Below are 13,959 nucleotides of genomic sequence, written 5' to 3' on the forward strand. Positions count from 1 at the left end.
GTACATGTTTAGACAATAAAACTAAAACATTTCGTACAGTAAGAAGAGGAAAACTCTGGAATAAGAAGACGACTCAAGTATGATTTTGAATAGTCACCTGAACACGAGTCACATTGGTTGTGCACTTTAACTTTAACTTTAACACTTTAACTTAATAAGTGATTTAATAATTTTCTGGTTCTCACTTAGGGGTCATATCAGGTCCCACACAAAATTTTGACGCTGTCAGAAAAGTGGTTTCAATTCTAATGGGAAATAAACAAACAAAAATAGCATTATTATTTAATATTTTTTTCTATTTGAAATTTCCTACTGGTCTGCTAATTCTTCTTCAAATATTGTGAAACATCTGTTGCATTTTGATCCAGAACTGCAATAAGGGGTAAAATGCAGTTTTGGGAGGTTTCTACTGACAATATTTGTAAATATTGTAAATATTTGGAAAACAACTAATACAACTGTTAATTTCTAGATTAAATTAATAATTTATTTTATCTAGGAAAAAATGAGCTAAAATAATATGCGTTCAGATTCAGTTCAGGCTTGATAAAGATTGTAGTGGTTTTACACAGGATAATTATATAATTATCCTGTGTAAAGGATAATTCTTTCTCCGGGTTTAGATTGGGGTTTATTTTTCATGTTGGTTTTACTCCAGGATTGTTTGGACCTGGTTTTTTTTGGACCTGGTTGGTTTGGACCCAGTTGGTGCGAACCTGGTTGGTTCGGACCTGAATGGTTTGAACCTGGTTGGTTTTGCTTCTCGAGTAAGCTTCAAATATTTACTAGCTGGTTAATATTCAGCTGTAAGGTTTTAAAACTGTTTATTTTAAAGGTTTAGCTTAGCTAGTTTAAATTTAAGACTCTTAGCCAAATTTTAATGGGTAAACCTTTAAAATTTCAAATCTAGAATTCATAGTTTTAAATACCAAAGGTCTACGACATCGGGTTGCAAAGACATAGGAATTAAAAAATTAGAGGTTGTAGCAAAGAATCAATTACTTTAGCAATGGGTTGGGTTAGCTCTAACTTGTGGTTGGTTTTACTCCGAATAGTTAGCTTTGATTAGAACTAATCAAGCTTGCGGTTGATTTAACTCCGAAAGTTTCGGTTCGGGTTAAATCCACGTTTGGTTTCAGCTTTTGGCTGGTTAAGGTCCAGATATGGTGGTTTGGCTTCAATTGGTTTAGTCCCGGGTTGGTTTGACTTAGTGTAACTTAGAGAGAGAGAGAGAGAGAGAGAACCGATTTCTTCTGGGATAAATGTGCTTGCTCCGGGTCTGGTTGTAGATCTGTATTGGTTGGGTTAGAACGGATCTGTGTCCTCCCAACACTGATTTTTCCCCTCGGAGTCGGATCTCCCAATCTTCAGTCTGTTTATCAACGTTCCCCGACCTACAGGTAGGCTTAATTCTGGTTCATATATACAGAGATCTTCTACAGTTCTAAGTTTTTTTTTTTTTTTTTATCATAATAAATATCATTTTCATGCCGGCTTTTAATCAGTTTTCGACTTACGAGAATGGCTTTATTTTCATTTAAAATGTTTAAAGCATGATATAAAAAATATATATATAAATCAAAGTTAAAATTAAAGTGATCTAAATCTTGTTTAAATTTATCATTTTTGAGATCAACATTACAGATTTTTCACTCTTTAACTTTAAAATTAAATAAAATGTATTCAAGTTGCATTAATTCAATAAAAATACAGTAGCGGGGGTAGTGGAAACAATATTCTAACTATATTCTCTAAAAATAGAATAACAACATTACAAAAAATATTTTAAAGGAAATAGAAACTTTATTTAGTAACATACAGGAGAAAACCTAATTCTTGCTTTTATCGCCCTTAGACCAACATTACCGACCTTTGATTCCACCAACAGAGGGAGGTTAAGTTATTTTACATCTCTTGGGACAATGAAGTAAAATAGCCACCCGCCTTGCGAAAAAATTCGCACATTTTCGTTTTTAATGACGATAAAATTGTGTTCAAAAAATTTTTAAGGAAAATAAGAATTTTACTTAACCACGTTTGCAATTTTTAATTTGAACTTAAATCATTTCGGGCATTTTAGTATTTTAGTATCTTATAATATTTTCTACATATTTTCTTTAATTTTTGAATACGGTTAAATAATCAGCATTTGGATAATATTTCTATAGTTCGGGCAATAGATGATTAACCATATCATTATGGGTGCAGACACGGGGGGATTATGGTTAAGGAGGGAGAGGATTATGGCTTTAGAAGGAAGGAGATTATGGATTAAGAGATTATAGTTTCAGGAGGGAGGGGATTATGGTTTCAGGAGGAAGAGGATTATGATTTCAGGAGGAAGAGGATTATGATTTCAGGAGGAAGAGGATTATGGATTCAGAAGGGAGAGGATTGTGGTTTTAGGAGGGATGGGATTATGGATTCAGGAGGAAGAGGATTATGGTTTTAGGAGGGATGGGATTATGGAATGTGCTGTATCTAGCAGTTGATGATAATGTTTATCAAACATTGGAAGTAGAAGTAGAACCTTAGATGTTTATTGTTTGCATAATACTTAACGAATATGCGTTATATATATATATGTATATATATAACAGATATATAACAGTAACTAGCAGAAGACACAAAGAAAATACAAGGTTACCCATAAAGAATAAAACTCTAGAGACGGTCACGAAATTTCTATTGTCTGTTTCCTTATATCGATGGTTTCCTTATATCGATGGTTTCCTGCAACTGTTAACTTGTTTCTTTCCTTGTCAAATCAAGCAATAAGACTTTAATAGACTTAAATTTAGGCAGAAGACTTAACTGATCCTTGGAATACCCATATTTTAAGAGTTTCCGGTCGTCTTTACAGTCTCATCCTTTGTGAGCAACTCTGTTCATTTACACAATTATGTATAAATGTAAATACGTATGATTATAAAGGTGTAACTTTTCTGTTATAACCTTTGCATACGAACCAAAAGTGATGCCAACCCTAAAACCTTAAAGGGACTCGAGACAACATATCTGATTTACAATGGCATCCTTAAAACCTTTATCTGAATAAAGATTGGGAAGTTATCCTCAGAAATCCTCTGGAAACTGATTAGATTCAGAAAATTGTCTCTTGAGTAAAAACCCGCAAATATCAATTTTAAAGAGAAACAAAAACTGAAGATTGTCAATTCCTTAGCTAAAAATTACTGATATATCATTTATTCTTGATAATGGACAAAGGTTACCATTGCGACCCATTAAAAAAAACACCCAGAACAGTTTTGAAATATTAACCTTTTTAACCTACTTCTGTTTTAGAAAGAATAAACTTCAGATTTGTTGAATTTATTTAAAGTTCTTGATTTATCAAGAGAGTTTTTATTAAAATCTAAAAGTTTGCTTTCTCTAAAAAAATATTTAAAAAAATATATGAAAAAATTCTGTTTTATATCTCGACTTCTGTAATATTCGAAACTATATACACATGAACTGATCTTGATATCTGATATGTTAATAAACTTAAAATCCTCAAAAAACTCTGACATTTTCAGCATGCAGAACAATATCACATGTACATGTACATTATATCATGAAAAGTATAGGTTTTAACATAACAATATCACATGTACATGTACATTATATCATGAAAAGTATAGGTTTTAACAGAACAATATCACATGTACATGTACATTATATCATGAAAAGTATAGATTTTAACAAAACAATATCACATGTACATGTGCATTATATCATGAAAAGTATAGATTTTAACAAAACAAAAATATTTGTTCAAAAATACATTTACTTTGCTTGACTGTCTATTTAGCGGCAACTAACACGACCCCTGCAGAGACGGTTAAATGCTGGTATTTTTTTCCAGAAAAGGGGGCGTAATGTGCCCTGAAACCTTAGTATTTATTTAATTTATCTAAAGAGTATTTTAGGATGAGGATATATTGACATTTAATCATTATGTTCCTGTCAATACAAAACCTTTCCCAAAAGGTTAGAATCGTAATTTTAATTAATTTTTTTTTACAGGAACGTAGACAGATAGATAAATAGTACACAACAAACTTTTAAGAATATTGTAATAAAAAATAATATTTCTTTTTAAGTTTTAAAAACTCTTTGGCACAAACTTAAATTTTTAAGTCTCTATATCTTTGCAACTTGATGGTGTAAATTAATATTTCAAATTAGTATTGTTTGATCTGACAGAATTCTTAGTTTGATATATTTAAGGTCTAACCCTTTGGCTTGTAAAGGAATTAGAAACTCAGAGTTTGTGGCAAAAACTCAGTTCCTTTTGTAAAAAATGTTCGGCGTCTATTAGTTTTTGGTAAATTTATGTCAATTCAACCACAAAATAGTACAAACTGACGCAAGTCGAATTCCAAAAAAAAAAAAATAAAAGATGTTGTCTGTTAACTTATAAAAATTATTGAAGCTCCTGAGACATATATATACATAAGTGTTCAAGTTCTAACCATAAAGAACATGAAAGAAGATAAACATGGTCGTTCTCCCAGGATTCTTTTAATCAAAATATATAGATCAGCATTCATCCAACATAGATATATAGATCATCATTCATCCAACATAGATATATAGATCAGCATTCATCCAACATAGATATATAGATCAGCATTCATCCAACGTAGATATATAGATCAGCATTCATCCAACATAAATATATAGATCAGCAGTAATCCAACAGAAATATATTTATCAGCATTCATCTAACAGAAATATATAGATCAGCATTCATCCAACATAGAAAATAGATCAGTATTCATCCTGCATAAATATATAGATCAGCATTCATCCAACATAGATATATAGATCAGTATTTATCCAACATAGATGTATAGATCAGTATTCATCCAACATAAATATATAGACCAGCATTCATCCACCATAAATATAAAAACTAGATATTCATCCGTCATCAAAATTTACATAATTTATATTCTCCGGACTTGTATAAAAATGGTTGAAGGTCGTATATTAGACCAATATTAAATGTTCTTTTATCCATATATTGAGTTTAGTGTTAAGGAAACAATAAAATAATAATTGTTCTTAATTAGTTTTGACGAGAAACATATTATACATACATTATACATTGGAAATATAGAACAAATATACATGCTTAGAAGTATCCCTGGTATCCCTGGTATCCCTGGTATCCCTGGTATCCCTGGTATCCCTGGTATCCCTGGTATCCCTGGTATACCTGGTATCCCTGGTATCCCTGGTATCCCTGGTATTCCTGGTATCCCTGGTATCCCTGGTTTCCCTGGTATCCCTGGTTTCCTGGTATTCTTGGTATTCTTGGTATCCCTGGTATCCCTGGTATCCCTGGTATCCCTGGTATCCCTGGTTTCCTAGTATCCTTGGTTTTCTTGGTATCCCTGGTATCCCTGGTAGCCGTGTTATCTCTGGTATCCCTAGTATCCCTGGTATCCCTGGTTTCCTGGTATCCTTGGTATTCTTGGTATCCCTGGTATCCTTGGTAGCCGTGTTATCTCTGGTATCCCTAGTATCCCTGGTATCCCTGATATCCCTGGTATCCCTGGTATCCCTGGTATCCCTGGTATCCCTAGTATCCCTGGTATCCCTGGTATCTCTGGTATCCCTGGTATCCCTGGTTTCCCTGGTATCCCTGGTATCCTTGGTATTCTTGGTATCCCTGGTATCTCTGGTATCCCTGGTATCCCTGGTATCCCTGGTATCCCTGGTATCCCTGGTATCCCTTGTATCCCTGGTATCCCTAGTTTTCCTGGTATCCCTGGTATCCCTGGTATCCCTGGTATCCCTTGTATCCCTGGTATCCCTAGTTTTCCTGGTATCCCTGGTATCCCTGGGATCCCTGGTATCCCTGGTATCCCTGGTATCCCTGGTATCCCTGGTATCCCTAGTATCCCTGGTATCCCTGGTATCCCTAGTATCCCTGGTATCCCTGGTATCCCTGGTATCCCTAGTATTCTTGGTACCTCCTTCAATATATCCAACTCTATACTCAATACATATTATGTAAACTGTATAGTATATGCATGCACAATGCAAGAGCTGTATACGTATGTATTGTATACCTATACTGTCTTTTCTTATTACTATAATAGGTTAAGGTTTACTTCTCTATAACAAATACAGGGTGTCCCAATAAACATGGGAATTAAGAAGGACTTGAAAATCGTCTTGAATTTTCGATAGTTGATAAATGAAAAAAAAGATTTTTTAAAAAGATTTTAAATGTGGTGTGCCTTTTTTGTATCTTCAATATCTTCTTCAATTTTAATGGTGCAAAAATGGTAGACCACATTTTGGAATTCCCGAGAATAATAAGTTAAGATGTTAATTCTTTTAACTAGGATACTAATAAATTGAGATGTCGTAATAATAAAACAGAGACGATAAAAAACCGTCACATAATTTCCATGTTTATTAGTACACCCTGTATAAGATCCTGAGTTTCTAATCTATCAAGATACCTTCTTCTTGAAAAAGTATCTTGTAAAATGCATATACAGCACTATTCGAAGGAATTAAGTCTTTGCCACGAACTTGGATATTCTAATCCTTATATCTTTGCAACCCGATGTCGTATATATTTTAAACTTTAAATTCTTTTAAATTGAATAATCTAAATTTGACATTTCAATCACGCTGTAGATATATAATTCTGTAGATAGTGATTAGAAAAATTCAGTTTGTAGCGGAAAATCAGTTTCTTTATATAGCAAACCTGGACAACGCTAGGTCCTTCTTGTTTTCCTAAATATGAACCTAAACCTAACTACTAGGTTCCTCTTGTTTTCCTAAATATGAACCTAAACCTAACTACTAGGCTCCTCTTGTTTTCCTAAATATGAACCTAAACCTAACTATTAGGTTGTTTTCCTAAATATGAACCTAAACCTAACTACTAGGCTCCTCTTGTTTTCCTAAATATGAACCTAAACCTAACTATTAGGTTCCTCTTGTTTTCCGAAATATGAACCTAAACCTAACTATTAGGTTCCTCTTGTTTTCCTAAATATAAACCCAAACCTAAATATAAATATCTGTTCATGATGGCTTTGCTATCAGACTTTAATATAAACTTCAGTTTTTCTTTTTACCCTGTCAAATCATATATTCAAGATGCGGACTTTTCTCAAAAAATTTCCAAGCTGCAACAACTTACTTTCATAGAATACGCCCAAAAAAGAATTTTTTTAATGTTATCCAAATTATACAGAAAGGCATTGAACTCTAATTTTCAAATTCCTATATCTTTGAAACCCAATCTTGTAGACCTTAGATATTTAAAATTTGAAATATGAATTACTATTATATATATTATACTTATAATACTATATAATTATACATTAAACCTACCAGTAGAGTTTCTAGTACACTTTGTATTATACGTTTTACTAAACAATTAGTACACTTAGCAGTATTACATGTTTGCTTTACAATATGTAGACTATAGACTGTACACTGTAGACTGTCCACTGTAGTCAGTAGCGTACACAGGGGTGGGGGGAGCAAAGGTTAGAATCAGGTGTGGTAAATTAAATATGAGCTTGCCCCCATCTGAAAAGAGATAATTTACTCCAAAAAGTAGTTAAACATTTTTTTGCGCTTCGCGCCATTTTTTCCCCTTCAAATTTGATCTTATTAGTAATGTTCTTTCACATAAAATTGCCCCAACCCCCACTAATCTTTCTCTTATCTACAGATGCATGTTAAACAATATTATGCATCATACATGTGTTTGCCAACTCTTTCCGCAACTCCCTTGAAGTGGGGGGGGGATCACCATAAGGTTAAATTAGGGGAGAAGGGGTGGGAGAGAATAAATATGAGGGGGACTTATATTATTACTCAGCACTTCAGAGAGTATTACAGAACTTTACAGAGGGATACATTATCTACATAAATAAAGTTGTAATCTCTGTTTGTCTGTTTGTTTGTTTGTCTGATCATAACTCAGAAACCCCTGAACCAATTTGCCTCAAATTTTGATTGGGAAACCCGGGAGACCCACGGGAATTGTTATTAGCTTGGCTGTGAGATTCTGAGTTGAGTGGGTAAACTTTTAACGAGAAAAATATCTAAAATCCTAATTTACGACAAGGAGCGGGTAAACGGTGGAACTAACTATGACTGGGTTCCCAAGGTAGTATAATATATAGTTCTTGAATTGAGAATACACAGTGGACTAATAGGCGGATATGTTGACTTTAAATGAAATAAGAGCAATTTAAGGGCCGGGGGGGGGGCAACAATTTTTTTGCCCTCCCCTGGCTAAAATCCTGCGTACGCGCCTGACTGTAGATCGTATACTGTAGACTATATTTTGTAGATTGTATATTGTAGACTATATTTTGTAGATCGTATATTGTAGAGCGTATACTGTAGACTATATATTGTACAGCTGCTGTAACTGTACTTGACCAAGTTAAGAAAACGGTTTGACGGATTTTCCCCTAAAATAAAGGACAGAGGGTTTTGATATGAGATTGTTTACTTTTTTACAAGGTTTTAATTGGCTTCGAGGCTTATTACTTAGTTTAAGTCTATACTTCTCCTACCCCACTCATCCTTGGACTGATGATGGTAATATTTTTAACGAAATTTATATCCTGATTTGAAATTCTGTATTTTTTCGAAGTTTGGTTGAGTGTAAACACTGGGAGGTTGTTGGTGGGAAAACTGATCAGATTTGAAGTTTTATAATAGAGGAGAGGAGAGGGAAACTATTATTTGACCAGAAGTTTAGATTCTATAGACCTACCCTCATTAATCATCTAACCTAGAACATACACAAGAAAGGTCTTATTTCTGGATTCTAGTTATGCCAATATTTACAAGATGAATTTGAAAGTTTTTATAAACCACCCTAAAATCATGAGGATAACGAAATGAAGGTTAATCCCTCTTGACAGGGAAGAATACACATATAAAGGATAAAATGTAAAAAATAAAATATTAAAAGATGACCATCCTACAATATGAAAGATAAAATATTAAAAGATAACCATCCTACAATATGAAAGATAACCTTGCTACAATGTGAAAGATAAAAGATTGAAAGATAACCATCCTACAATATGAAAGATAAAATATTGAAAAATAACCATTCTACAATGTGAAAATAAAATATTGAAAGATAACCATCCTAGAATGTGAAAGATAAAATATTGAAAGATAACCATTCTACAATGTGAAAGATAAAAGATTGAATGATTACCACCTTACAATGTAAAAGATAAAGAATAAAGGATAACCACCCTAAAATGTGAAAGATAAAGAATAAAGGCTAACCACCCTACAATGTGAAAGATAAAGAATAAAGGATAACCACCCTACAATGTGAAAGATAAAGAATAAAGGATAACCACCCTATAATGTGAAAGATAAAGAATAAAGGATAACCACCCTACAATGAGAAAGATAAAGAGTAAAGGATTACCACCCTACAATGTGAAAGATAAAACATTGAAAGATTACCTGCAGTAACCATCCTACAATGTAAAAGATAAAACATTGAAAGATAACCAGTAACCACTCTACAATATGAAAGATAAAGGATAGATTTAGTAGAAGACAGGGTAACAAGGTTTACCTAAAAGGATTAAGTATGGAGGACTGTAAGGCCAGTTTCTCTATTGATCTTAATTATATGTTCCTGGCACACTAGAACCCTTGATACAGATTATCTGGTTTATCCATGGGCTAGAAGCTAGAACCAGAATAAAGTTAATCAAAAGTTCCTATTCCTAAAGATAAGAATTGGTAAATATTTTTATCTTTTTTCCTCATTCTAATCAAAGATCATTTACTTAAATAAGAAGATAAGATACAACTAAATGAATGAATGAGGAGAAAATAAAAGTATGGAATCACAGAGGGCAATACATCATATTGGATCGTTTATAGCTTTGAACTGTGATTCTTGTGACTGATCAGAAAAGTGTATAGCTTGTCGTCTTTTGACTGAGTACGTTTCTTATTTGGACAGGGTCCGTCCTTATGACGTACTCCGGGTGACTATAGTTTGACCGCTAGATATCTCATGAAGGAATCTTTTCTGATAAATAAATAATTAGTTTTCAAACAGTCGGAGAAGTCATCTTTTCAACGAAGGGGGGGGGGGTGCAGTAATCCTCAATTAGTAATCACCACCACTCAAACGTGTTTTGCGGCATGCGCGCTCCTCAATTGGTAATCTCTACCACCTCAACTTGTAATCACCGTAAAATCTTGTTTTCCGAGATTTTAATTTAATGCATTTTTACTCAATTTTCGACATCTATCGGGGTTTCATGGCATCTGTATTGACTTAAACAAAATTTTCAAATTGTTTTCAGATTTGTTTGGTCAACAAAAACTGAAAAACAAGGCATAGTTTATTTTAGCCGAATATTAGATCCAATTCGCTGATTTATTGACCATGTATTTCATGATTGGAGTTAAGATATTAAAAGGTCGGGCTGCCTGTTTACTAAAAATTACCTCACCCTGGCCAAAATAATATCTATCTCCATTGAAAGGATATTTTCAAAAACCCTTTACAGTGTTTAGATTTTTGAATTCGCCTACTCATGTTCATCATCTACAGCAATACTAATTACATGCAAAGAAAGAACAAAAAATTTAGAAAAATCAGTCTCACCGCGCCCACTCGTGAAAATTACGTAGCGCTGGACATAAAATATTCAAATTCTTTTTGTTTTGTTTTTCAGGAATAAGTGTGATGTCATCCGTATTCAGTTCACACAGTACGCTAGCGTACACTTCAATTTTACGTTTTTTATGTTATAACTACGTTTATTGGCTCTAAAACTTATCTTATCACACCATTTTAGGTTCTTGATGTGGAATAAGACTAAAAATAAATTTTATTTTTACATTTATTTGTTTGAACAGACCTTTAAACATTTTCTAAAAATATCCAACAATAGATTGTTAAAGCAAACAAGGAACTTACAATATAGAAAGAAAGAAGTCACAAAGTAAAAAAGATACAACAGATATTTATAATGTAAAATGGTTCATACATAATACATATGTACTTAGCAAATTAGAAGGAATGGTTTGGTATCACAAGAAACCAAAGAGATATTGTATAGAGAGAAGATAAGCCGAAAAAGTTTAATTTCGTAATTCACCTAATAGACGTTTTAAAAAAAAATTTAACAAGTTTATAAAAACAAGAACTTGTAACGGATAGGTCCAGGAATCATACTATATTATTGTTATGTACTGCGTATAATTTGTAAACTATACACGGTGGACTAAGCCAGTGGGGTCGGTCAAATAGGCCTAGGATTAGGCCGGGTACTGCAAAAAGTGTGAACGTGCCATGGGAGTTGTCATAGTTAGCCCTCTCACGGGACTATGCCAAGAAAATTGACCCCTGTCGTAAGTTAGTCTGGTTATGGCGACGTACTGTACCATTGGATCGGGTCAGTACACGTAGTTATCTGGCAGGCCGGTACAAACTGGGCAGGTTCTGTTCGAATTCAACTTTACTACGGGGATAGAGTGATCACTTCTTTTCAGGTTCAGAGGGACTGAGAGAAAACTTCACTTTATATAACATCTATTCTCTTTGCAACAAACTAAAGTCTCATTTCATTTTAGTTTGAAATCTTGCGTGTTTTCAATAATAATCCCTGGATGTAATTAAACAAGTTCGGTTAGTTTTGGGTTTTTAATGAAAAACAGTTACAAGGAGCTATAAGGTTGCAATGTCCTACCAGTAAAGCCACATAACAGAAATGCTGTACAGCTTAAAAATGAAATTAAAAGACTAGTCATGGCTGTGAAAACTGATTATGGATGGGAGATATCTTGGTTCGTTTCTTTTTAGAACTTTTATGGTTTTCAATCTTAATACTGTAAACTTAGATTTCCATCATCACAAAAATTATTCTGTAATAGTTTGCTTTTATTAAAATAATGTTTAGATACTTTTTATATTTTTCTGGAACCTTTTTAAAGTTCAAAAACCTTAAAGTTTTTTTAATCAAACCAAATTATTGATTTGAGAAACCTTTTCAAAGTGAGTTCAAAAACCTTAAAGATTTTTAAACGAACCAAACTATTGCCCGTTTCTATTTGTAAAGAATAACAAGTTAGGTGTAACGTCCTGAAAAGAATGAATTTGAGCTGCGTCTCAAATCCGCCGAAAACTGGTTTCAATTGATCGAGCACCGGCTTAAATCTTAAAACATTGAATACACTTTTAAGTGGAACCAACCATATTTGAACCGCGTCTCAAATTCAAGCCGCGGCTCAAATTCTTTTAATTCGGCATCTATTCTCTCAAAAATGTTTTGTTTTATACAGACGTTTAATCAAAACTTAGTTTATCTTATTATTTCTCTTGGGATTCCAGGAGCAAAGATATCCTGGAGAGATATTAGATAGATCCGCCTCTGTTCTGTACTATTGGGTCTTCATTAAACTCTAGCTTGTAACTTATTCTTCTCAATTCTTGCTGATTCTTCTCAATTCTTGCTGATTCTTCTCAATTCTTGCTGATTCTTCTCAATTCTTGCTGATTCTTTTCAATTCTTGCTGATTCTTCTCAATTCTTGCTGATTCTTCTCAACTCTTGTTGATTCTTCTCAATCCTTGCTGATTCTTCTCAATTCTTGTTGATTCTTCTCAATTCTTGCTGATTCTTCTCTATTCTTGTGGATTCTCCTCGATTCTTTTGGATTCTCATCAACTCTTATTGATTCTTCTCAATTCTTGCTGATTCTTCTCAATTCTTGTTGATTCTTCTCAATTCTTGACGATTCTTCTCAATTCTTGTTGATTCTTCTAAATTCTTGTTGATTCTTCTCAATTCTTGTTGATTCTCCTCGATTCTTGTTGATTCTCATCGATTCTTGTTAATTCTTCTCTATTCTTGTGGATTCTCCTCGATTCTTTTGGATTCTCATCAACTCTTGTTGATTCTTCTCAATTCTTGCTGATTCTTCTCAATTCTTGTTGATTCTCATTGATTCTTGTTGTTTCTTCTCAATTCTTGCTGATTCTTCTCAATTCTTGTTGATTCTTCTCAATTCTTGACGATTCTTCTCAATTCTTGTTTAGTCTCCACGATTCTTGTTGATTCTCATCGATCTTCTTGTTAATTCTTCTCTATTCTTGTGGATTCTCCTTGATTCTTATTAATTCTTCTCAATTCTTGTTGATTCTTCTCAATTCTTCTGATTCTTCTCAATTCTTGTTGATTCTCATCGATTCTTGTGGGAGTCTTCTCAATTCTTGTTGATTCTTATCGATATTCTTGTTAATTCTTCTCTATTCGTGTGGATTCTCCTCGATTCTTTTGGATTCTTATCAACTCTTGTTGATTCTTTTCAATTCGTGTTGATTCTCATCGATTCTCCTAAATTCTTGTTGATTCTCCTCGATTCTTGTTAGTTCTTGTAAACTCTTGCTGATTCTCCTCGACTACTGTTGATTCTTCTCAATTCTTGACTTTTATCTTCAGTGTTCTGAATTTTTCTCGATTTTTCTCGATTCTTGTTGACTCATTTATAGGTTCAGATTAAGGTTTAGATTTCGGTTCAATTCCAGGTTCAGGATTGGGTTCAAATTTAGGCTTAGGTTTAGATTAATTTTCAGGTTCAGGTTTAGGTTCAGGTTCAGGCTGCAGTTCAGAATTAGCTGTTCATGATAAAGTATAATTTTTTGAATGGAATAATTTAAGAATATTTCCCTGTAAAGTTCCTTGAAGAATGTTTCCGCCGAGACAAATCCTTTAAATTACACAATTTGCTCTCAAAGGATGAAAAATTTATACAGTTTTCTGACATTTTTCAATATTTTTTCTTTTTTAATATCCTGTGGTTGACATTATCTTAGACACTGTCAAGTAATGTCAGGTTGTATTCTATTCTCTTCTATTAAAGAATTTTTAAATGTCGCTAAATGTTAGATTACAAGAAAAAT

General features: G+C 33.2%; 1 protein-coding gene across 1 annotated transcript in view; it reads left to right on the forward strand.

Moving 5' to 3' along the window:
* Positions 1 to 1,296: 1,296 nt before the first annotated feature.
* Positions 1,297 to 13,959, forward strand: part of LOC111694791 (calbindin-32) — a 30,612-nt gene continuing 17,949 nt past the window's right edge. Inside the window, exon 1 of the mRNA XM_023463817.1 lies at positions 1,297 to 1,400. The gene's annotated coding sequence lies outside the window, so the exon portion shown is untranslated. The remainder of the gene's footprint in view (positions 1,401 to 13,959) is intronic.

The sequence above is a fragment of the Eurytemora carolleeae genome, unplaced genomic scaffold (genome assembly GCF_000591075.1).
Source record: "Eurytemora carolleeae unplaced genomic scaffold, Eaff_2.0 scaffold9, whole genome shotgun sequence".
NCBI lineage: Eukaryota > Metazoa > Arthropoda > Copepoda > Calanoida > Temoridae > Eurytemora > Eurytemora carolleeae.